The sequence below is a fragment of the Protopterus annectens genome, chromosome 1.part2, assembly GCF_019279795.1.
Source record: "Protopterus annectens isolate FY-2018-M chromosome 1.part2, PAN1.0, whole genome shotgun sequence".
In the NCBI taxonomy this organism is placed as follows: Eukaryota; Metazoa; Chordata; order Ceratodontiformes; family Protopteridae; genus Protopterus; species Protopterus annectens.
In genome coordinates this window covers 540,557,714-540,580,911 of record NC_056727.1, presented here as the reverse complement: position 1 = coordinate 540,580,911, position 23,198 = coordinate 540,557,714, and the positions used below count along the sequence as shown (strand labels likewise).

The window sequence follows — 23,198 nt, the reverse complement described above, 5'->3', positions numbered from 1 at the left end:
TGCCCTAACCCTAACTCACCTATCCCGCCCTAACCCTAAAGTCTGTCACTATCGCACACCCACCTGACCTGCGCCCTAACCATAACTCACCTAACCCATGCCCTAACCATAACGTCTGCACAATCGCACACTTACCTGAACCTGACCCGTAACTTTCCCCCACAGTGTTGAATATAGCGAAGCCAGAGAAACAGCCCACCAAATTATTTCCCTGGGAAAGAATTTGGTGTTCCACGGCTTCACGATAATCAGTCACAGTTCGAACATATGCTGTTCGAACTGCTGATGTTCCCACGAACTGATAGGAACCCTCTGGACCTACTGCTTTCCCTGACTTCATTTTCCTTAGTGTTGTTGTTCTAGGATGGGCTCCTCTTCTTCTCTAGTCATTGGCTGTGTCTGGTGCAATACAACATCTGTGGGGATTTCTTCATTCAGAAGTTGCTGGGAGCCCTCCTTCCATCTGCGTTTGATGTCCTGTGGACTGGTGAGCAGGTTGTTGCTGGCATTCCGTATGAAGGGTGTGTGACTATCTTCTTTATCTTTGTCTTCGCATAGCAACCTAATTTCTTTTTGCCATCTTCTGATTTATTTTCCAGAACTTAGCAGAGTTCCTCTGATGCCTTGTTCTTTGCTATTGCAACTCCTTTCCTAGCTTTTTTGTTAGCCAACCAGTATTCCTTCCTAGCCTGATCCATCTTTTCTATCTTCCACTTTTTCCTGGATTCCTTTTTTCTTTTGACGACTTCCTGGACTTCTGCATTCCACTGCTAGCTTTCCTTGTGTACCTTATTTCTATACCTGGCTTTGTGACATATCTGACCTAGGCTGGTTTTCACCAACATGTGTCCATTGTTATAGGAAAACCCTTTTATATTTCACACCTTATAAATAAAAGGATTGTGTCTATAATTAAGGACATCATTGTTCTCTTTTACTCAGCCCGCACTAGGCCACTCATTGAGTGTAATCCCCCATTTGGCATGTCTATGTCCAGACTCATGTAACCACTACAACGACTACAGACCTAAACCCCATGTCCTACGTGGACCAACTCGGTCTCGTCACTGTACATGCTATCTACAGACTGCTAAGAGGTGACCTTTGCCTGGCATACAAGCCATCTTTTGACCTAATACTAATGGAATTACTGCATATCAGCAAGTCATATGACATTAACAATACTCACTCTAGTGATCTAAACATGTTCTGCACCATCAAGAGAATACTCTGGGGAGGTTTCTGCACCATCAAGAGAATACTCTGGAACAAACTGCCCGTCCACATAAAACAAAGTTCATCCCTGTCCATATTCAAGTGCATCTTGGATCTATGGAAGGGAAAAAGGAAATGTACCCAGTACTTTCCCCTGTAGTATTACTGGACAGAGGAAACTCCTAAATGCATTATCCCATGCATGGGTCTCCTCAAATTATCTGTGGTATGATTCCAATTATTTTCATTAGGGTAATATATGTAATTATTAACCATGGGATGGATAAGGCCAGTCTCTAACCAAATGGGTTAGGTTAATTTGAGCACAAAAAGGAAAACTGGCTAGGCTTAAAATGTCCACAAGGACAACTAGTCTAGTACTTAACCTATGAAGTTATATGAAGAGTTAAAAGTAGTGAGGTTACTTTGTGTGTGTGTGTGTGTGTGTGTGTGTGTGTGTGTGTGTGTGTGTGTGTGTGTGTGTGTGTGTGTGTGTGTGTATATATATATATATATATATATATATATATATATATATATATATATAAATCTGGTTCCACTTCATATCATCGAATTATCATTTCATCGAATTTCAAATCATCAAGACCAAATCGTCGAAAACTCATTTCATCGAATCTCAAATCATTGAAAACTATAAAGCAACTATAACATCCCAGACACTGTTTACCTTTTTCCCCCACTGTAGTGCGACCTTGGAGTTGGTATATTTATTTACGGGGGGTGAAGGGGGGCTTGCCCCCCCTGCATAAATGTAGTAAAAACTTTGTGGAATGTTATTTGTAGTTGCTTTATAGTTTTCAACGATTTGAAATTCGATGATATGAGTTTTCGATGAAATGAGTTTTCGACGATTTGGTCTCGATTTGAAATTCGATGAAATGATAATTCGATGATATGAAGTGGAACCATATATCTATGCATGTATATATATATATATATATATATATATATCCGTATAATATTGGAGCAGATTTAATGTTAGTGGTAAAGATGTAAAGGATAGAAAGACAGAACGAAGAGGACAGAGTAGAAAATTGGGATACTGGGAGAGAGATGATGTAACACTATTATCGATTTGCAATAGTGCTAATGAGACAGAACTTTTAGATTACCCAGGTGAAGAACATGAACGCACCTAGGAGTCAGCCAGATATTTTCATTTGGATTTAATGCTTTTTATTTTGTCTGTTTTTAGTGTCCTTGGTAAGTTCTTCCAGAGTTTGCAGACATAGTTGGACTAAGTGTGTCTTTCCCATTAGTAACTAGTTTTTCATTGGAATGTAACTCTATTATTTACAATCCTGAGAACTGCCCCTCTCAAAGGAACACCCTTCAGCATAACCATCTAGAGAGTTGAATAGTTGATAAAGATAAGTATTGCGGTAGGTCAAGTCTGTGTAATTGTTTTAGGGTGAGATTGTGGTGATCCCTGTAAGAGTGGTTTTGTACCAAATTTTGCTGCTTTATTATCGCATGCTTCTACCTTCATTTGTTGTGTAGTTTTCAGATTTTTGAATATTGCCAATGCATGTCAGAGTATGAAGGAAGTAAAAAGAAGCAGTAGTTTTTCTTGCTGTGTCTGTGAGATAGCTCTTGGACTGGTAGAAGAGCCCCATTTTTGGTATCTTTTGATTACTTGCATGTTCTGGCCAAATTTCACATCATCATTTTTTGTAACACTAAGTAGTTTTGCATGAGTTACATTTCAAATACTGATGGTGTTGGTTAGAGTAATATAAGAGAGAGAGATTCAGAGTAAAGAGTTGTTTGGGTCCAAATGGTATCACTTTGCTTGTCTTTGGGTTTAGAAGTAGATTTGAATTGTGTTGCAAGAGTAGGCCATGATTCAGTAGAGGAAAAAGATGATTGGGTAATTACTGGGAGTTTTATAATATGTGATGTAGGACAGATAAGGGTAGAGGGATCTGTGTACTGCAGCTACTATAATGTATTTGGCAACAGGGTGAAACTTACTTAACTCTGTTAAATAGTAGCAGTCCAATTATAGGGCCTTAAGGGACTTACAGAGACCGGCTGAAAGGGTGAACAGTTAAGCTGAGTTTTTACAGGCTGTTGTCTTTTGGAAAGGTAGCTGTTGAACCAATAAAGAGTGATGGCTGGGAGAGACTTAAGCAGGTAAGTTCAGTTAATAATTTAAAAATATCAGCATAGGTATAGGTATTCCATTTAAAAAACTTGCTGTGTATTTGTGTAAGTGAATTTTTATGTTTTAAAGCTGTTCTTTCCTACATATTGGAATAGGGCTATGAGGAGGTTATATAGAAAGAAAAATAGAAAATACAATACATGTAAGAAATTGCCAACAGATATTAAGAAGGAAAAAAATAAAGCACTCTGCAGAAAACTAAAAGTCTGAAATCAAGATCCTTTTTCTGAACAAAAAATGGAACTATACTGGCAGGTGTTGTGGGATGCCTCTAACCCCCCAGGGCATTAATGACACGATTTCTGTTAGGTTATCAAGTATGAAAAGAATGCAGATTTAAATTCTTACTTGTTGAAGATGTATAATTTTATGGAAGGCTGTGAGGCATTATATGAAAAAATTGCAGTTTTAAAATTCTTGTCTTGCGTGACATTATGAAAAGCCATGGGGCAGTACACAATTTCTAAAACTGGTTTTATTCTGTGGTTGATAACTTGATGAACTAGGAGATTTGATGATGTAAATTAAACCAATTGTATATATTAGGTGTTTTTTTAAGTTAATTTTATTTATGATTAGTGTTGCTGTGGGAGCAGTAGGTGGCATTATATTAAAGTTTTATTTAAGAAGTTGATAGTGAGGGAGTATTTTATCTGATGAAGTTCATGGACATTGTGGCAAATGAAAATGCTTATGAACTGAACATATGCAATTGACCACTGGAGTCCAAGAGTTTTTTTTCCTTTCTTTCTTTTTTTTTTTCAAATTAAGATGGCTAAGTTGTGAATACAAATCAATTAATAATTCTGCAAACAAAAAAGCATTTTACAAAAATATATATATATATATATATATATATATATATATATATATATATATACATACTCACTGAGCACTAGTTTGTCAACCATTTAATTAAATTCACTTAATGATATAATACTACATCATGCCTTGAATATTGAGTGCATTCAGTAAATATTACTGTCTCAGGCAAGACATTAGTTCTTTTAGTAACATTAAAGATCATATTATTGTCTCTGGTCTGTGTGACATAATTTCTGATATAATTATTAGGAATGCTTTCTAAAAAGTTAAAGAAAATTTTTATCTGTCGGACCTGACACAATATCTTGTGTTTCTTTATCTAGGGTCTATATTACATATTCAAATGCTTAAATGTTCGAATCGCTAAAGGTCGACCTTCAGTGATAGAACATTTAAATGTTCGAATATAAATAAAAATTAAAGGGTGTAAGCAGGGGGGCAAGCCCTCCTCACCCCCGCTACTTAAATATATCAACTCTGAGATTGCGCTACAGTGTAGGGAATGGAAATTTTCCATTCCCACACTGTAGCGCACTGAAGTGCGATCTCGGAGTTGGTATGTGTAAGTAGCTGGGGTGTAGGGGGTTTGCCCCCTTGCTTAAACCCTTTCCTTTTTCTAATATTATTATTTTTACATATTCAAACTTTTGAATGTTCGATCACTAAAGGTCGACCTTTAGCGATTCAAACATTTAAGCATTCAAATATGTAACATAGACCCTTTATCTAGGATTAAAGATGTAATTATACACATTTTTGACCAATTTTTACTACATTGTTGGAAGGTATAATGGTGCGTAACAACTGGAAACTATCTTGTGTTACCCCATTTTATAAAAAGGAAATGAAAGATATAAATAGCAATTACAGGCCTATAGTGTTAACCTCCTTCATTGGAGAGTGCTTTGAAAGATGTTAGCCTAAAGTGAGAACTGTTAATTAATTCTATCTGTTACTGCTATTAATCAGCATGTTAAATATTAATTGTTATACTGTTAGATGGATTATGAATTGCTTATTGAGTAGACAGCAATTGTCAAGATATAGAATGTCTTCTGATTACTCACCTGTTATTTCTGGTAACCCTCAGGGGTCAGTTTTGGTTCAAATGTTATTTAATCTAGTTTTTTTGCCAGTATCCCAAGGAGCATTACATTTTGGATACACAAACATTCTGATGACTGCAAAATCAGCTTCATAATACAAAAAAAGATGCTATAAATCTGAATATGTACTTAAAATTGTTAAGTAAGTGGGCTTTGGACAATGTTCTTAAATTTAGTTTGGATCAGTGTGTAAAATTATATATTTCAAAAACAAAGTTTAGAGATTTCCTGTTTATCTAACTAACTTACAACTCGAAGAGGTTAGAAAATGTAAAGGATTGGGTATGTTTATTACATCAGACTTGACCTTTAACGATCATTTTAGTTAAATAGTACCAAAGCAATTAAATATATGGGCCACTTACATAACCTTGGGGGTATCCTGTCACCACAGAAGACTCTTGTAAATGTCTATAATTATCTTCATTCCAATATTACATAAACCGATCAGTTCCTGCCTTCCCTTAAACCTCACTCATTCAAAATATTATTGCGGATGCATTGTTCCCAGAATTTCCACTTTTTCCTAAGTAATTTGCTTCTACCCTTTTGTAAAGATCCCATTTCTAGTTCTTTTATCTCTCTTATAATATTCAGTACTTCAAATACATTTGGTTTAGACTTTGATTTCCATTTTTAATAAGTATTTTTTTCTGCAGCCACAAGATTTAAGGCCTAGCTATGTCTAGGCAGTTCAGATCCCGTATCAGCGCTCAGAAATATTTTCCTTAGTTATATCCATTTTCTCATCCAGTATTTCTAACCGAGTACTCTAAAGGGAATTTTTAAAGTCTGCCAACTTGTTAGACTTTCATAACATATGTTCCCAGTTACCTCTGTCTTTCCCATCATACCTCCAACATTTTCCATTTACCTGAGGAAAACTTCTTTGGAGTCTGATTGGGGTATAAAAATGCCTAAGCAAAACTCCTAAATCTTCTACACTGTGTTGAATATTTGGGAGCCAAACATATGTCCTCCAATTGTTTCCTTGTGAATTGCTTGTTCAAATCTTTTCTAACCTCCTCCGATTAATTCCTATAGTTATAGTGCATTATTTTATACACAGTACTAACTATCCCTTTATAACAGTAGCTTATACTGTAGATTCAACTACAAACTCTGTCAGAGCAGGCCTTTCACTTAGGATTCACCTATCCTTTCCTCTTTGCCTATACTCTGATATAAATCATTGATAAGGAAGGCAGTCTGTAGCTTGCAGTCCAAATGTGTTATTGGCCTCTTCTTTTCTGTTACCTTTCCCCTCTCTAGTTATTTGCTCAGAACGCTTTAGTTCCTTTGCCAGTTTTCACCAGTAAATTCAACTCCTCTTGCCTATTCTCTGTATCCTTTATTACAATCGTCCCTTTTGGCAAAATCTCTTTTCTCCATTCTCTTATTAAATACTTTCTGCTACTGTATGAATATAATGTTTTGTAAGGCTGCTGTTATTTTCCACAAGGATCTGCATACAAAATTCCACACATTCCTTGAAGTTCCTACCCACTTCATCATCATCCCTTCCATTTGAGTTATAGATTTCTGCTTATGTTATGTGCATGAGCCTTACCTGTGTAGCTCTAAAACATCCCTTCAACTCTGGTAATCCTAAAGTACCTTGTATTGTTGGAAGGATCAACTTATCCCACTTGACCCTTGCACTTCTCCCGTCCTGGATAAAATCCTTCCATTCTTTATTAGTGTCCACAGCTTCCTGTAGTTGATAAAAAATATAAACCTGACCTATACATAAAACTAAAGGGACTAAAAACATTTTCAGTGCTTGTATCTTGTTATCCATATCCAAAACAACAGCTTCCAGTTACTCAGTTTTTGTTTTATGTTTTGTTTAGTCTCTTCCCACATATCCTTAGCTGTCATTATAGAATCCTTTTTAATCCATGCTCCTAAATACTTCATTTTATCGCATTCCAATAAATATGGGTATTGTGGAACTATTTTGTGTGTGTGTAGATAGTTTACAGCTATAGCCTTTGTTTTATCTTCATTAATTTTATATCCCAGAAGACCTGAAGCTGTCTCACACTGTTCTACAACACTGAGATGTCCTTTTCTGACATTTATCAGGTACAAAATAATATCGTCTTCATATAATTCCAACATTTCTTGATTACCATACCAGGTTATATCTGTACATTTCTGAGTCTCTTATTTTCTTTGCTATTGGTTCGAAATATGAAGCAAATAACAAAGGGGAAAGAGGACCCCATGTCTGGTTCCTCTTTTCAGTCACAACTTATCAGAGATTAACCTCCCACTTTAATTTTTCCTCTGATTCCTCATATATCCTCCTAATTAACCTTATTGTTGTGTCTGGGGAATGTAAATGCTTCCACTGCCTTACTCATAAAATCCTAGCTTACCCATTTAAATACCATCTCTGCATCAAGCCCCACCAACAACAGCAGTATATTTTTTATATTCTGCTCCCCTCTGGATCATCATTTTTCTATTAATATTGTCAAATGTTTGCCTGCCCTTCACAAAACCACAGTGATCCATATCTATCAATTTAGGCAACACCTTTGGTATTATTTTACCTATTAGGGACATAAACACTTTATAATCATGGTTTAAAATTGCAATGGGCCTATAGGAAGTTGGCTCTGGTGGGTCTTTCCCATCTTTAGGTATTACAGCCACCACAGCTTTCTTCCAGGATACTGGATCTTCCCCTCCTTTTCAAATACTGCTAAACAAAACCTTCCAGATATTTGTCATTTTTTTTCCCTCTTAGCTTCCAAACTTCAACAAGAATACCATCAGTTCATGGAACTTTCCTGCAGATTGATTATATGTCACCATTTTTATATCATCTCTTCCTGTCTTGACTGTTAATTGCTGAGTCTCATCTACCTCTAAACTTAGCATACAAAAATCTTCCATAAATATTTCCATAGTTCTACATCTCTCTGCTTTATACAAGTTTTCATAAATGGACAATTCCTACATTTTCTCCTGCTAGTCTGGTCGATATGGGCATCCTGAGACAGTGTAGCAACTGTCTTATGTAACCACACAGTCCAAAGCAGTGACACAAACCACAAAGAAAAAATATATTATTTATTTAACAAAGACTTGTAAAAACAAACAAAGTTACTGATTAAAAAGCTTTTTGACTTCTTCTTCTTCTTCTTCTCAGTAATCTAAATTGTCCTGTTTTTATCTTTGTGGGAACATTGTTTATCCTTGTGCTTGCAAACAGCAGTGGTGGTTTGTGGCAAAGGGACAACTGTCTTATGTACACAAACAACCCTCTACTACTACCACCTAGGACACAATTTGTGATAGATGCAAATACATCAAGCACCTAGAGTCATTACTCTCTCCCCCACAAACCAGTATATCAGGTACTGAGAAGGCTGGCAACATGAACACCACTCCTCAAACACCACCCACACCTACACAACATACTCCCACATATGCGGAGGCCCTCATCAAAAGCATACACAAACAAAAGAGACCTCTGATGCCTAAACACAAACAACTCCACTGCCCACCACAAACACACATAGTCCACACACTTGTGTTTCACAGCTACTAAGGCCTAAACATAAACCCAACATATTAGTCATAGGATACTCCATTGTGAGATGCACATAGTGCCCATCACCAAGCTGGATGAGGAGAATGTCACAGTTGTTTGTTAGGTGCCAGAATCCACCATATCACCATTGCACTCAAGTCTCTCAGCAGGTACTGTTATGTCTGTGTCATAGTCCATGTTGGAGTGAATGACTTGAGACACACCTCCTTGGACTATATGAAGAGAGGCATGATTGAGCTCACTGAGTATATGTCCCAGGCAGATATAGGTTCATAGATTAGATTAGTACTAAGCTAATTGCCCTTGTGAGCCATTTTTGTGTTTGTAAGGCAGACACCTTAACCATTAGGCCACCCTCCCTAGCCTTAAGCAGCACTCTACTTTCACCCAGAATGATGCCTCAATACAAACAGAAAATGATTGACTTTAACAACAGGTGTGTTTCTGGTGTCTTTCAAAGGGGATCTAGTACCTGATGGCCTGGGATGACATGATTGATGAGCCACCATGCTTTGCCAGAGATGGCCTGCATCTGTCTCCCTTGGGCTTCAGGCTCCTGGCACAGGCTCTTGCCTTCCCCATAGTGCCTTTTTTAGGCAATGCCGTGAGGTCAAAACTACCAGCATGAAAATTTCATCAAAATGTAAATTAAAGGTTATGCTGCTTAACGCTAGGAGTCTAAACATGAAACTGCACTCATTGCAAGCATTCTTAACCCTGGAAGAAGCTAACATTTGTGCAGTCACAGAAACCTGGTTCAAAGCTGCAGACAGCACCGCAGCCATACCAGGTTACTCATCCTGTCATTCATTTAGACACCAAGCCATGGGCAGCAAAACAAAAGGAGGTGGAGTTGCAATATATATATAAAAGACATACACACCTTTAGACTGGTCAAACAGTATGATGCACAGGAAATATTCCAGGTGCAGTTAACAATTGACAGAACCCCTATTCAAATCATAACTAGCTACAGGCCTCCAACTCTGACTCAAGATGCCCACTCCACCTATCTGGACCTCTTCAAATTTATCAAGATTCAACCCTTTACCCTGATCCTGGGTTACTTTAAATATCCAATCATAGATTGGAAGAAATACTTGTGCCAAAACACAAATGCCCAGAGATTCCTTGATTTCGTCAATACAAATGCCTTGGACCAGTAGATTGACACCCCCACAAGAGGTGAAAATAGCTTGGACTTGGTATTAACCAACAGGAGTAACCACTGCAGCATCCCTACAGTGTTATCATCCCTGGTAAGATCTGACTACAAAGCAGTCACCCCCCCCCCCCCCCCAGCTAGGGCCAAACAATAAAACCTCTCCAAACCTGATTACAACCTCCTGAGGGAAACTATAAACAGCTTCATAGCCCCCTCCCCCTCCACAGAAACTGGCACATGTGGAAACTTACACCAAAGTACTGTATGAGCATTTATATACCTGCATATAATCATGAATAACACAGGATGAAATCGTCCTCCTCAGGGAAGAGTAAACCTATCTGGTGGACATCTACAAAACATAAACTCTATAATAAAAGGAAAAAATTGCTGTCCAGGACCAAGAAGGAGCAGGTGTCTAATTGGAAGCAATCTCTCCTTAGCCTGAACAAGCAAATAACACTAGTGAAATCCTCCAAAGAAAGCTTTGAGTCTAAACTGGCCAAATCTACTAAAGACAATCATAAAGCTTTCTTCACATATGTTTGCAATCTTGAGAAGCACCCAGATCTTCTCACAACTGATGGTCAAGGACACCACATACCCAAGCCCTGTAGATATAGCTAATCTGCTGGCAGACAGGTTCAGTGAAAACTTTATTCCTCTGTCCCCCCCTTCAGTAAAACAGGACATCTCCAGTACCTATCCCCTTCCCATTATATCTAGGGAACAGGTCATCATTTCAAAAGGCAGTTAAAGGCAAAAAACACAGCCACCATGGGGTCCTATATTATGTGATTGAACACCTAAACATCGACCACGTAATATCGAACTGCAAAATAGCGAACACTGCTGGGAAATGTTACCGTTGCCCACAAAAAAATTTACTTTACAGCCAAACTAAGTGGGGGGATTCCCCCCCCAAACTAAATGTACTAACTACGAGATCGCTCCACAGTGGAGAAAACAGCAAAATCCAGTGAACGGCCAAGGGAAATCTTTCCCCTGCATTAAATTGGCTGTTTGCTGTTTTTTGCTTTCAATATTAAATGATCGATAATTAGGTATTCGGTCACCTAATCATTCAATCGTGTAATATAGACCCTCTCCATGGGACCCAATAACATCCCAGGCTGCATCCTACATGAACTCAGGCAGGAATTTGCAGCACCATTAGGCACCCTATTCAACCAAAGCCTGAGAACCAGCTTTGTCCCAGCCAAGTGGAGGACAGCTACTGTCATCCCTTTGTACAAAGGTGAAGCATCCGCCTGATCTAGGAAATTGTACAGCCATAAGCCTAGTTAGCCTGATCTGCAAGGCCTTGGAGCAGCTTATTATGGACCCCATTAACAAAGACATTGGCAACCTCCAGACACTTGATCCCACACAATTTGGTTTTGTCAAGGGGAGGTTGTGCCTGTTAAATTTGGTCGACTTCTTTGAGACGGTCACCAAGGCCATAGATGAGAAGAAGAAGGTGCGGGTATATATTACATTATCGAACATTTAAAAGTTCGAATGTCATATGGTCAACACCATATGATCGAACTTTTAAAAGTTCAAACGTTTCAAGGGAGATCTCTGTACTATGCGGAATGGGAAGATTTCCCTTTCCTGCACTGTAGTGCGATCTCGGAGTTGGTATATTTAAAGAGCAGGGGGCGTGTGGGGGTGCAGGGGTGCTTGCCTCCCTGCTTAAAATGGTCAGGAAGTTTTTTTCTGTTTATTTTTTTTAGCTTTTTGAAATTTTAAAAGTTCGATCATATGGCTTTGACCATATGACGATCGAACTTTTAAAACTTCGATAACGTAATATAGACCCAGAAGGTGCACACTGCCTACCTTGACCTGATCAAGGCCTTCAATACTATTCCCCACTCAGGTATAATAGATAAACTCTCTCAACTAGGCATCAGTCTGTATGCTAACAGATGGGTAGCAAACAAGCTCATTGATAGAACCCACCTAGTCAAAATAGGGGAAGCCACCTCAAGTAGTAGAACCATAACAAGTGGTGTACCCCGGGGATCGGTCTTGGGGACTCTGCTGTTTGGGATATACTTCTCAGAGGTGCAGGCCAAATCTAGTGGCCTATGGCTGACCAAGTTTGCAGATTACTGCAAGCCAGGTGCTGTCATCAATTCCCCTAGTGATGTGGACATCCTTCAAGAGGGTCTCACCCAAACAAATGACTGGTGCCAGAAACATGGCCTCAAACTGAATGCCAAAAAAATGTACCATCATCCCTTTTGGGGAGAATGATGTTCCCACAAATTATCACATTGATAATAAGGTACTAAGCATGCAATCAGTCATGAGGGACTTGAGAACCCAGGTTGAAACTAACTTTTGACCACCATATTGCCTTTGTACGAAAAGCTTTCTACATGACTCACCTCATTAGTAAGAGTATTTCTTCCAGGGACAAGGTGGTCATAACATCCCTGTAGTCTTCCCTTATAAGACAGATTATTAAATACAGTGCCCCTTTCGACATGTACCTCATAAAGCACATGCAGCAGCTGGAGAGACCACAGAGATTCCTCACCCAGAGAATCCAGGGCCTCAAACGTCTACCCTACACAGATAGGTTAAAAACCCTGTCCCTCTACTCTGTCTCCTACAGACTCCTCAGAGGTGATCTTTGTCTGGCATAGAAAACAGTCTCAGACCCCCCCCCCCCCATGGGACTGCTGCATATCCACAAGTCAAATTCCACTCGAGAAACCCACATGCAAGACCTCAACCTGGTCTATGACATCAATAGGACTTGTTGGCAGGACAAATTTGTGTCCCAGAGACTCCCCCTTTTGTGGAATAGACTCCCTCTCCACATAAAGCAGAGTACCTCATTAAACCTTTTTAAGCACAAGCTGGATAACTGGATGGGGAACAGAAAATACACCCCTGGGATTCCACCTGTGTCCCTGCTGGACAGTGGCATTAGGGTACTGACTTGGAACATGGGCTAAATTCTTGGCTAGGGTTGTAAGGACTAAGGGCCAATAGCCTAGTAACTTCCTATGTCTGAAATATCTCTAATACCTCTAAAGGATCTCTGGTTATTTTTCTTATTATAAGCTCCCTAAATTTGGCAACAGACCTTTCTGCTTTCTGTTACTTAAGTTGATGTGGTAAAAGTGTTTGTGATCTGGAGTTATTTTCAAAGAAAAAAGAACAGTTGCTTAATAGCAGTCTTCCTAAATTCATGCACATTATCCAGGTAGTTCCTTTTTTTCTCTTTACCACTCTGCAGTCGCTCCTCTTCTTGTTCTGTAACATTCCCCTTATTCTTCAATATTTTAACCATTGTCGGACCTTCTAAATAATTCTTGTTGCTACTTAACCATATAATATTATTTCAACCTTATTTTTAAATTCCACATTCATTTTATCCCACTGTCTAGCTATAAATTCTGAAGAACTTTCTATCTTCCCTAATAACTCTCGAATAATTACTTCTACCCAGGAAGCCCCAGTGTCTCATTTTTACTCCATTACCCTGCATTTTTATATTGCTCGTTCTTGGCACATGATCTGACATAATTACTGGATGCGTGTTGATTTTCAGTTAAATGCACATTTTCCTGTCAACTACTCTAGCCCAGTTATTTTACCTTGGGGAATGATATGTAAATTCTTTCCATGTTTCTGCTACTGAAGTCGTCTTCCATACCAAATATTTACATTATTTGTTATATTTTCTCTTCTAAGTCCCCAAGATACATCCTGCCTGTTGCAAATCAAGTTCCAATCACAACCTATAAGTATTGTTCTCTGCTGAAATATGATAATTTCTCCCAAAATTTTCGTAAGCTCCATAATAGCAGTTTAGTGGAATGTAATTACTTGACAGTGTATTTCTCCTCCCTTGCCAGTAGCCCCTTAGTACCACAAATCATATATTCATAAGTGGTTACTGGGCTGTTGACCTAAAGGTCTTTATAAGCCTAGGTGTGTGTACCCAATATAATACTAGAGAAACCCAATATAAATTATCTTGCCTAAACTTGAGATCTTAGTTAGCAATGACTGCCCATATCTACACGGGTCATAGGTGAAATCCCTGGCAGGAACTTACAGTTTCCCATCCAGGCCACACTTAAACAGGGTCATAGAGGGGTTTTGTTTGATGTGAACTGGTAGCCTAGTCCAGAGGAGTGGCAACCTTTGCGAGAAATATCTCTCTCTCTCCAGCAAGTCCTATTTATGTCGCAGGCAAGGTTAGGATCCCTGGAGCGGGTGACCTTTGTCCCATTTGACTTGTGGGATGTGCAGCATTTCCATTAGGTTTGGATCTGAGGTTGCTGTGTAGACCAGGCACAAGTCTCCTCCAAGTAGTCTGTATGCTACTGAGTATAATGACAGTGACTTCAGTATGACAATGTATGACGTGCTGGAGACCCTGAATTTTCTTGGTTAGAAATCTCTGTGGTCTCTCAAGTTGCTGCAGGTGCCTGTTAAGGCACATAAAGGGAGCATTGCATTCAGTTATTGACCTGATGAGGGTCAAGTACAGGTGTCTTATGACCTTTTTCACTCTTGAGGAAATGCCTTTGCTAATCAGGTGTGTGATGTAGAATGCATTCTAACAACAGTGTACACATGATGTTCAAAGCTTAGGCTACAGTCAACTTGCATTTCCAAGTGTCTCACAACTGAGTTGTTATTTAGGGTATTATTATTATTTTTATGATACTCTGCAGGGATATAGTTTTATCAAAGGGGATGATAATGCATTTTTTGCACAGAGTTTGAGTCCATGGCTTAAGCACCAATCATTGGTTTGTGTAAGTTCCTCTTGAAGTATATGGGGATTCAATGATCGTACCTAATTTGCAGTCATCAGCAAACTTAAGTCAGCTACAGCCCTTCTGTTTTGTCCTGAACTTCTGAGAAATACATTCCAAACAATAGGGGATCCAACACTGACTCCTGTAGAAACCCACTGGTGACAGGTCTGCTGGTTGAGGCAAAGTCCCCAACTTTGACTGAGTGTGAACTGTTGATGAGCCAGTTAGCAACCCACCTGACGACATAAGGGTTGATATTCAACTGGGAGAGTTTATCAATGATGCTCGAATGTGCGATTGTGTCAAAGGCCTTGGATAAGTGAAGGTAGGCTGTATGCACAGATTTGCCTTTGTCTATGGCTCTGGTGACATTTTCAAAGAAGTCCATCAGGTATAAGAGGCATGACCTGCCTTTGACAAAACCAAACTGTGTCTGATCAAGGGTTTGAAGATCACCTATATCCTTATTTATAAGCTACATGATGATTCGTTCCATGGCCTTACAGATAAGGCTGGTTAAGCTTATGGGTCTGTAGTTCACAGGGTCTGTTACTGTACCCCCTTTATGAAGGGGGTGACATTTGCTGTTTTCCATTCAGCAGGGACAAAGCCAGTACTCTGGCTGAGGTACCCAATGAAGTTGCTAACTCATGTTTTAGACCATATAAAACTCATTTGTTGCCATCCGGTCCCATAGGGGCTGTGTTTTTTGCCTTGGAAAGAGCATTAATGACTTGCTCTTTGCAGATGCAAAGTGGGGGGAGATGTAGAAGGAATGCTTTGTGGAATGTTTGGAGGGTACGGGGGTGAAATTTTTGCCAAACCTGTCAGCTAATAGGTTAGCTATTTTTGAAGGATCAGTGTGTGTGTGACGCCATCCACAGCTAGTTCAGCACATGTCTGAGTCCTACCTTTTAGGTTGTGGATATAGCTGAAGAATGAATTATGGTTATCCTTAGTTGTGGTTGTTAAATTTTTTCAAAGTTGCCCTTAGAGGATTCTACAAGTGGTTGTATTTGTTTGTTCAAGAGAGGAGGGTGTTCTGCAGTGTGGGGACCTCTCTTTTTATTCTTAGACAGCAACTTCTTCCTCTTGTTTTATAACGTATTAATGTTAGATGTCCATCAGAGAGGCTTGTTTTTTCTTGCGGATCTTGTTTTGATCCGATCAGGTACAGCTGTGTCAAAACATTTGTATAATTTAACACAAAATAAGTAAAAACCACAAAAGAGGAGAGAATGGAACCCAATAGTATATTACATTAACTAAATCAATTTTGTGTGGTTTTAATTACATTTTTAATTCACTGCAAGCATAGTAGCTAAATCTTTGTATTTTTTTATTAACTATTATTGTTTTAAAAAATTGCTGCCCAGTATTTTGATTGTTGTTGCTTTTTATAAGGTTTTAAATGACTGTATGATTGTGTTTTTAATTTTCAGTAAGTGATTGTAGGAAGTTACGTAAAGTTTTTATCAGTATAAATAGATGACATTAATTGACATGCTTCAGACTCTGATGATGCCTATTTAAGTGATGGCAAAAGCACTTAGTTGTACTTTTGATTTAATTAATGTAATAAACTATTAGGTTCCATTCTGTCTGCTTTTGTGGTTTTTATTTGTTATTTTGTGTTAATTTCTTGTTGGTGGCGAAGTTGTGTTGGACATTTGCATAAGTGTTTGCACAGGGCATATGTGTATACCTTGGTATAGTTGTGGGAACAGGAGCTTGGACATTATTTATGCCATCCCTTAAGAGGGTATAATTAGCTTTGGTAAAATTTTTTAACCTGATTTCCACCTAGGGAGGGGTTCAGGTGTTATAGGTAGTTCAAATGTGACTGATTTGTGATCAGATTTAACCAGTGAAGGTCCAATACTTGTGGTGGTGCAACAGTCAGCCAGGTTAGTGAGGCCCACCTCAAGGATATTTGAGCCCCTTGTGGGGCTTCATACTATTTCTTCCAGGGCATTAGTTATAAAGTCCAGGAACCTTTGTGCAAGTATGTTGGTACTCATATAAGTTTCCCAGTCAATGGAGGGATAGTTAAAAATCACCCATGACAAGAGTGTTTGGTTGTAATTTGATTGACTCAAGTGGGTCCAAAAAAACGCGTGGGTATCTTGGTTCATTGAAGTGAGCCTATAGCTAATGATGACTTGAAGGGGGATGGGTCTTATCCACAGTTAGCTGAACGGAGTAACTCCACAGAGTTTTCCTGTCTAACCAGTCTAGAGGTGTATTTGCTTTGACAAAGATAGATACTCTTCCTCCTTTGGTTCTCTCACTTTCATTTTACGGTCTGAAAGTGTGGAAGGCATTGTAGTCTTGCAAGGTCTGGGTACTGTCTGTGACCCTGAGCCAAGTTTTTGTGACTGCACAGACATCAACATCCTCAAGGGAGAGGAGTGTTTCCAGAGAGTGCAGTTTCTGATATAACTCCCAACGTTTAGCAGCATAACCTTTAATTTATTTGCGAGTGATATTTTCACGTCGGAAACTTTGTTCTTGAGACCTTGACTAAGAAAGGCACTATGTGGGGAGGTAACAAGTGAATACCATCTCTGGCAAAGCAGCGTGGTCTATCAACTATGTCATCTCAGGCTGAACAGAAACTGGATTCCATTAGAATGACACTGGAAACTAACCCAGTTGTTGTTTACATTGTGGTATCGTCCTTGGTGGGGGTAGAATGCTGCTCAAGGCTAGGGACATACCTGCCTGGGACACACATTCATAGAGCTCAATCATGTCTGTCTTCATACAGTCCTGTGAGGTATGTCTCAAGTCTTTCACACCAACATGAACTATGACAGAGTCATAACTGTACTTGCTGTTGAGAAACTTGAGCGCAAGGTGATCTGACAGATCCTGGCACCTGATGGACAGCTGACCATAAACTTCTCCTTGTCCAGTCTGGTGAGTGGGACTTCTCTGTGTCTCACACTAGAGTCACCTATGACTAAAACATTTGGTATAGATGTGCTTTGCCTTAGGACCTTATTTGGTGAGACACTGGTGCTTGTATTTTATGATGGATTATGTGTTGAGTGCATGGTTTGTGTAAGTGGTGAAGTATGCTGGCTGGCAACCTGTTCAGTATTACTGATCTCTGTGTGCAGGAGAGCAATGATTCCATATTTTTAGTGTAGCTGCAGCTTTCTCAAATTGTACTTGGGTGCTTTAAGAGTAGAGGGTTGTCAGTGTACATGAGGCAGTTGCTACACTGCCTCAGGGTACCCATGTCTGTCAAGCTGGTAGGAGAAATGGAGGGAAACTGACCATCCCTAATGCTAGGTTAAGTTCTGCTTTCACAGTGGGGAGAGAAAATGGAGGGGTGTGGTATAACTGGGTGATCTAAATGGGGTCTATACTATGGGTATCTAAATGGTATAAGACTATTGTAGATTTGGTAGTTTTGGGATAGTTTAAGGGGCAAAAACACAGATGAGGTGCTCTCTGAGCAGCTAAGCTCAATTTAAGGACTTCTTGGCCAGATCACGGGCTGCTACTAAGGCAAAATGTATCTGCTGAAGTGTTTGCATCTGTAACTGCCAGTGGTTACCCCCTGCTGCTCAGTAGTGTGCTACACATAAGCAGATGAATACTGCAGTGCAGTGGCTGGTCGCCTAACACTGTGAAGATGTGTTAAAAGAAGAGCAAACCCACTCAAATGTGGGGCTTATGTAGCAACAGTGAGCAAACTGAATTAAACAATTTAACTAATAAAAAAGCTCAGAAGTGAGCCCTGTGCCAACAGCCTTCAGTCATATCAGTCCTAACTGTACTCTCTTGCCACAAGAGTGCAGGGGGAGGGGCCCTCCTCAACAACAGATAGCCTGGTTTAGCGCTCAGTGTAACAAACAGAATCAGATTGAGCAGGCCTGAACCTAGTCTGTGCTACAGCAGACAAAAAGTGCAACAGATCAGCAAGAACTGTTTTAAAAAAATCAGCAATATAGCAAAAATACAGTTTAAAAGTGGAAAATACAGTATAAAATAGTACTTATGGTTAGCAGAATGCAACAGATTCCTTGGATTGCACAGATGAATACAGCAGAGCACTGGCTGGTCACCTATCTCTGTGGAGCTATTATTTTTCCCCTCTTCTATTACTATTGGATCTCCTCTAACAATTAGTATAACTACCCCCCTTTTCCTTTTCCTGTAATATTCTGAATATGCATCCTGAAAAAATTTCGTTATCAAATTCACGTTTGCTTCTTTCTAAATGTGTCAACTTTGCTATTTACACTCAGCATTTCTTAATATTATTCAATATAATTCAGTACTCTCTGTCTATACATGTGAGGCTATTCATATTCCAAAATAAAACCACATATTATATATGTCAGCATTTTAAAAGATCTGCTTTCAGCCATAGCTCTCAATACAGATTTTCTCAGACTGTCCAGATTTTTGCCTCATATTTTTGGTCTGCTCCTCATAAAATTTTGGTTTTCTGGCAAATCACTGAAGATTAAAGTCAGAAAATAATGACAGGTGTTTTAGTTACAGACTTCATACCCTTCAGAAAATTCATGCTAATGCAAGATCTGTTGTTCTATCCACTTTCTATGTTTATAAGAGCAATATTTAAAAACTGCCCCTATTTTTGGGCCTTTGGCTCCCCAATATATATGGCTTTGTCCAGATTTCTTGGTCGTAGAGGTTGAGAGGTATGCTTTCAGTTTTTGTGTTGCATGAACTCACTAATGTTTGGCATGTTGATCCATTATACAGTTGTTTCTTGTCATCTCCATTTAAACCTATGTTATATTTTATAAGACTTTTTGTTTTAATTAAAACCCTGAGGGGGAAAAAAAAAAGAAAAACATCCCAAATACACCATAACATCTTAACTTAAAACGAATGCAACAAACTATGTATATCTTCAACCTAACCCTCCTAATAGTAACAATTGCCCCACATCGAAAGTTGTACCCACAGGCACTACCTAACATAAAATGGGTCTATATTAGAACACCAAACATTCAGAATGTTGAGTGTTCTAATATCGACCCGTTTTCAGTGAACGCTGAAAATATCTAAGAAACAGAAAACTGAATTTTTTCCTATGGAAAGTATTTGGTTGTCCATTTCTGTTGCTTCAGTATTTTCAGCGCTGTGATGGAAAGTTACTGGTCGGGTTCAGGTAAGTGTGTGATTTGTGTGGACGTGAGGGTTAGGGCGGGTTAGGTGAGTTAGGGTGCGGGTCAGGTAAGTGTGCGATTGTGTGTACATGAGTGTTAGGGCGGGGTAGGTGAGTTAGGGTTAGGGAGCGGATGAGGTGACTGTGCAATATGACAGACCTTAGAGTTAGGGTTTGGGTTAAGGTAAGTGGATAGTTAGTGGTGTATGTATAGTTTAGTGTAGGTTTAGGTGTAAGAGTTTAGGTGCATGTGTGTGGAATGCTGTTTGTTTGGTGTGCTTGAGTTGTGTGTTTGTGTTTTGGAACAGCGAAGTTTTTCCCTAGGAAAAAATTTGCTGTCCCGAATGTTCGATGTTTTGAATTTTCGATTGATGGGTTCGATATTAGAACACTCGACATTTTGAATATTTGTGTTCTAATATAGACCCTATAAAATTAAGTTTGCCCATGCAAAAGAGCATGTTGTAGTCTGTGCTCCTCCTTAAACTAATTGCTGTATGTTCTTGTCTTGTCTTCATTCCCGTCCCAGATATGAAAAAACAGTTTGTATACTTTCAGAAAACATTAATTTTTAGCCTTAAGCAAAAGTGCACGCTCTATCTTTGAATATATACTGTTCTAATAAATGCATGGAGGTATTCAGGTACCTGGAAAACTGCTCTCATTTATGCACATCTATTAATTTCAAACTTTAATTTTTAATAAACTGCTTAATTTTTTATCTTTTAATTTTGTTTCACTCAGCAAACAATGTCCATAGCCCCCAAGATTTACTTGGATCTGTAGTCATCTTGTATCCATGAAAGTATTAGCACATAATGTACAGCTACAGACTTCTCAACTCACTCTGAACATTTATTTGCTAAAAGAAAACCTTTCATTACATTCAGTGTTATTTTTATAGCACAAGTGCTTACACAAGAAACTTATTAGATTAAGCCAAGGGCATTAATCCAGACATTCACTGAAGCAAATGTAAGAGAAAACATCTCAACTCTACATACATATGTTATAATCAGTGCATTTACCACCAATTCCCTATCCCAGCAGCCAAAGATTACAGCATATTAACATGAAGATGATTTTGTCCAGTCTTTCTTCTATTTTTACACTGTAATGTCTACATTTCTTAAAACTAAAAAATAAGTACTTGTTTACTTTAGCATTTTTATCACATACAACAATCACTGAAAATGCTTTACTATATAACATGCAATTTATATCATTTTATAAAAATACTGTTAAGAACAAGCTCTTTTTCCCCTTCTTTTTCCCTTGTAGTGGCCTTTTAAACATTAATGACATGAAATGCCCCTCACAAGTTTAACAAAAGTCCAAGCATTTTCCACCACTTTATCTTGTAAAGCCATTATTTCACAAATGTGGTTCATGCTTTATACTTCCACATTTATTCACTAATTTCATGGTTAGTGGTCTTCTTCCTGTTCATCCCCATATCCAAACCCCAGACTCCTGATTCTTCTAGTAAATTTCAGTGCATTTTTCTGTCTTTCAAGCTTCTTTTCCTTTAGAACACTTGAAAAATGAGTCATCCTCTGTTTGATGGCTCATTTTTTATTGGACAAACTTTTGTCTTTCCTCCTTAGCCTGTTCTGCTTCAAAGACTGACCTTGATCCTCCAGGAGAAAAAAACATTTTGAAGACAGCTGGATAAAGCAGCTTGAATCTCTCACTAGCTACTGAACATTCCCTGACTGATGAGATAAATTGGCTTGTCTTCTCCCTGGTGTACAGTGAATAATCATTTTCCACAAACACTCTACTGTCTCCAGTTTTTAATACTTTGACCTTCTGACACAGTTTTGTGAACATCAATTATTTCTGATGGTATGATTGCATCTTTACTAATTCAGGTCTTGGCTGCTTTCTCATGACCATATTTAGAACATACACACAGTGTGCCTTTTCAATAAACCGATACTGTTGTGGAATTCCAATCCATTTGCTTATTGTGCTTTCATAAAATTAATACAGTATGTCCATTCCAGTTTCTGTGGTACAGCAGAAATTCTCAGGTTTTCCCTGTGTTCTGTCTTCTAACATTTTTTTTTCAAAAAGCTCTTCTCTTTTTGAGCAATATCATACTCAGCAAGCCTTTTCTTCATTTCAACCTATGAGTTTTGCAATTTTATCTGAATAGCTGTTTAAAGCTTCTTCCAACCTTTTGTTATTTAAGTTAATATAGTCCTTCAGTGTTTTATTTTAATCAGCTCTGAACACAATAGATTTATTTTTAACTCTTGGTGAAGTGTTTAGTGATTGAAGTCTACAAAACAGTACAGTGAGCTGATGCAAAAGGACCTTATTTCAGCCAGTGTCCAGGAGCTACAGCATGGCACATTCAGCCACTGTCCAGGAACTACCATAAGATAGATTCAAATTCTACAATAGAAAATAATCAAAGTTACATATGAAATTATGGCTGCATGCACGATAAGATTTATGAGCTATTTAGGTGAGGAATGTCTATATATACTGTAAATTGATCACATTTTATTATTGTGAAAGTTTTGCACCCTTTTCTGTATGTCTTACAGCTGCTCATTGTAGTCTAAAGTTTGATTTTGGTAAATGAAGAATCAGATCTGCATGTGCTTATTTATTTTCCACACTCATTACAGCCGAGTATGCTTGCAGGTGTTTCTGCAGTTAACGCCTACTGATGCACAGCCGAGTACGCCTGCAGGTGTTTCTGCAGTTAACGCCCACTGATGCTTCTAAGTGTCAAATACTGCTTGTTAATATTTGCATTATTAATTCTAAAACCGTGCTATATACAAAGTATCAGAAGATTTCATCTTAAAGCATACAGGATGGCAAACACAATTGTTTTGATATCTGAGTTCTGTGTAATGCTGCTAAAGAGATATTGATTATGTGTGTACTGTTTATTTGCATTGTAATAATTTACAAATTTCTCTAAATATCTCATGATTCAGGTAACACAGACAGAACTACCTAGCCTCATATGAAAGCTCACAGCTGTCTGAAGAAAATCCTGCTGGCAGTATGTGTCTTTCTTGAATGGTTACTGAGATATGATAAGTTGTTTATACAACATTACAAATTTAATATTGGCTTATAAAATCCACTTTAAAGATTTGAACTGAATGAATGCCATGAATGTAAAGATTATTTTATCCTGAATAGTTTGCCATT

General features: G+C 38.5%; 1 protein-coding gene across 1 annotated transcript in view; it reads left to right on the top strand.

The window, feature by feature from the left end:
* The window catches only part of LOC122792381 (zinc finger protein 99-like), a 369,449-nt gene that overhangs the window by 344,750 nt on the left and 1,501 nt on the right, over positions 1 to 23,198 (top strand).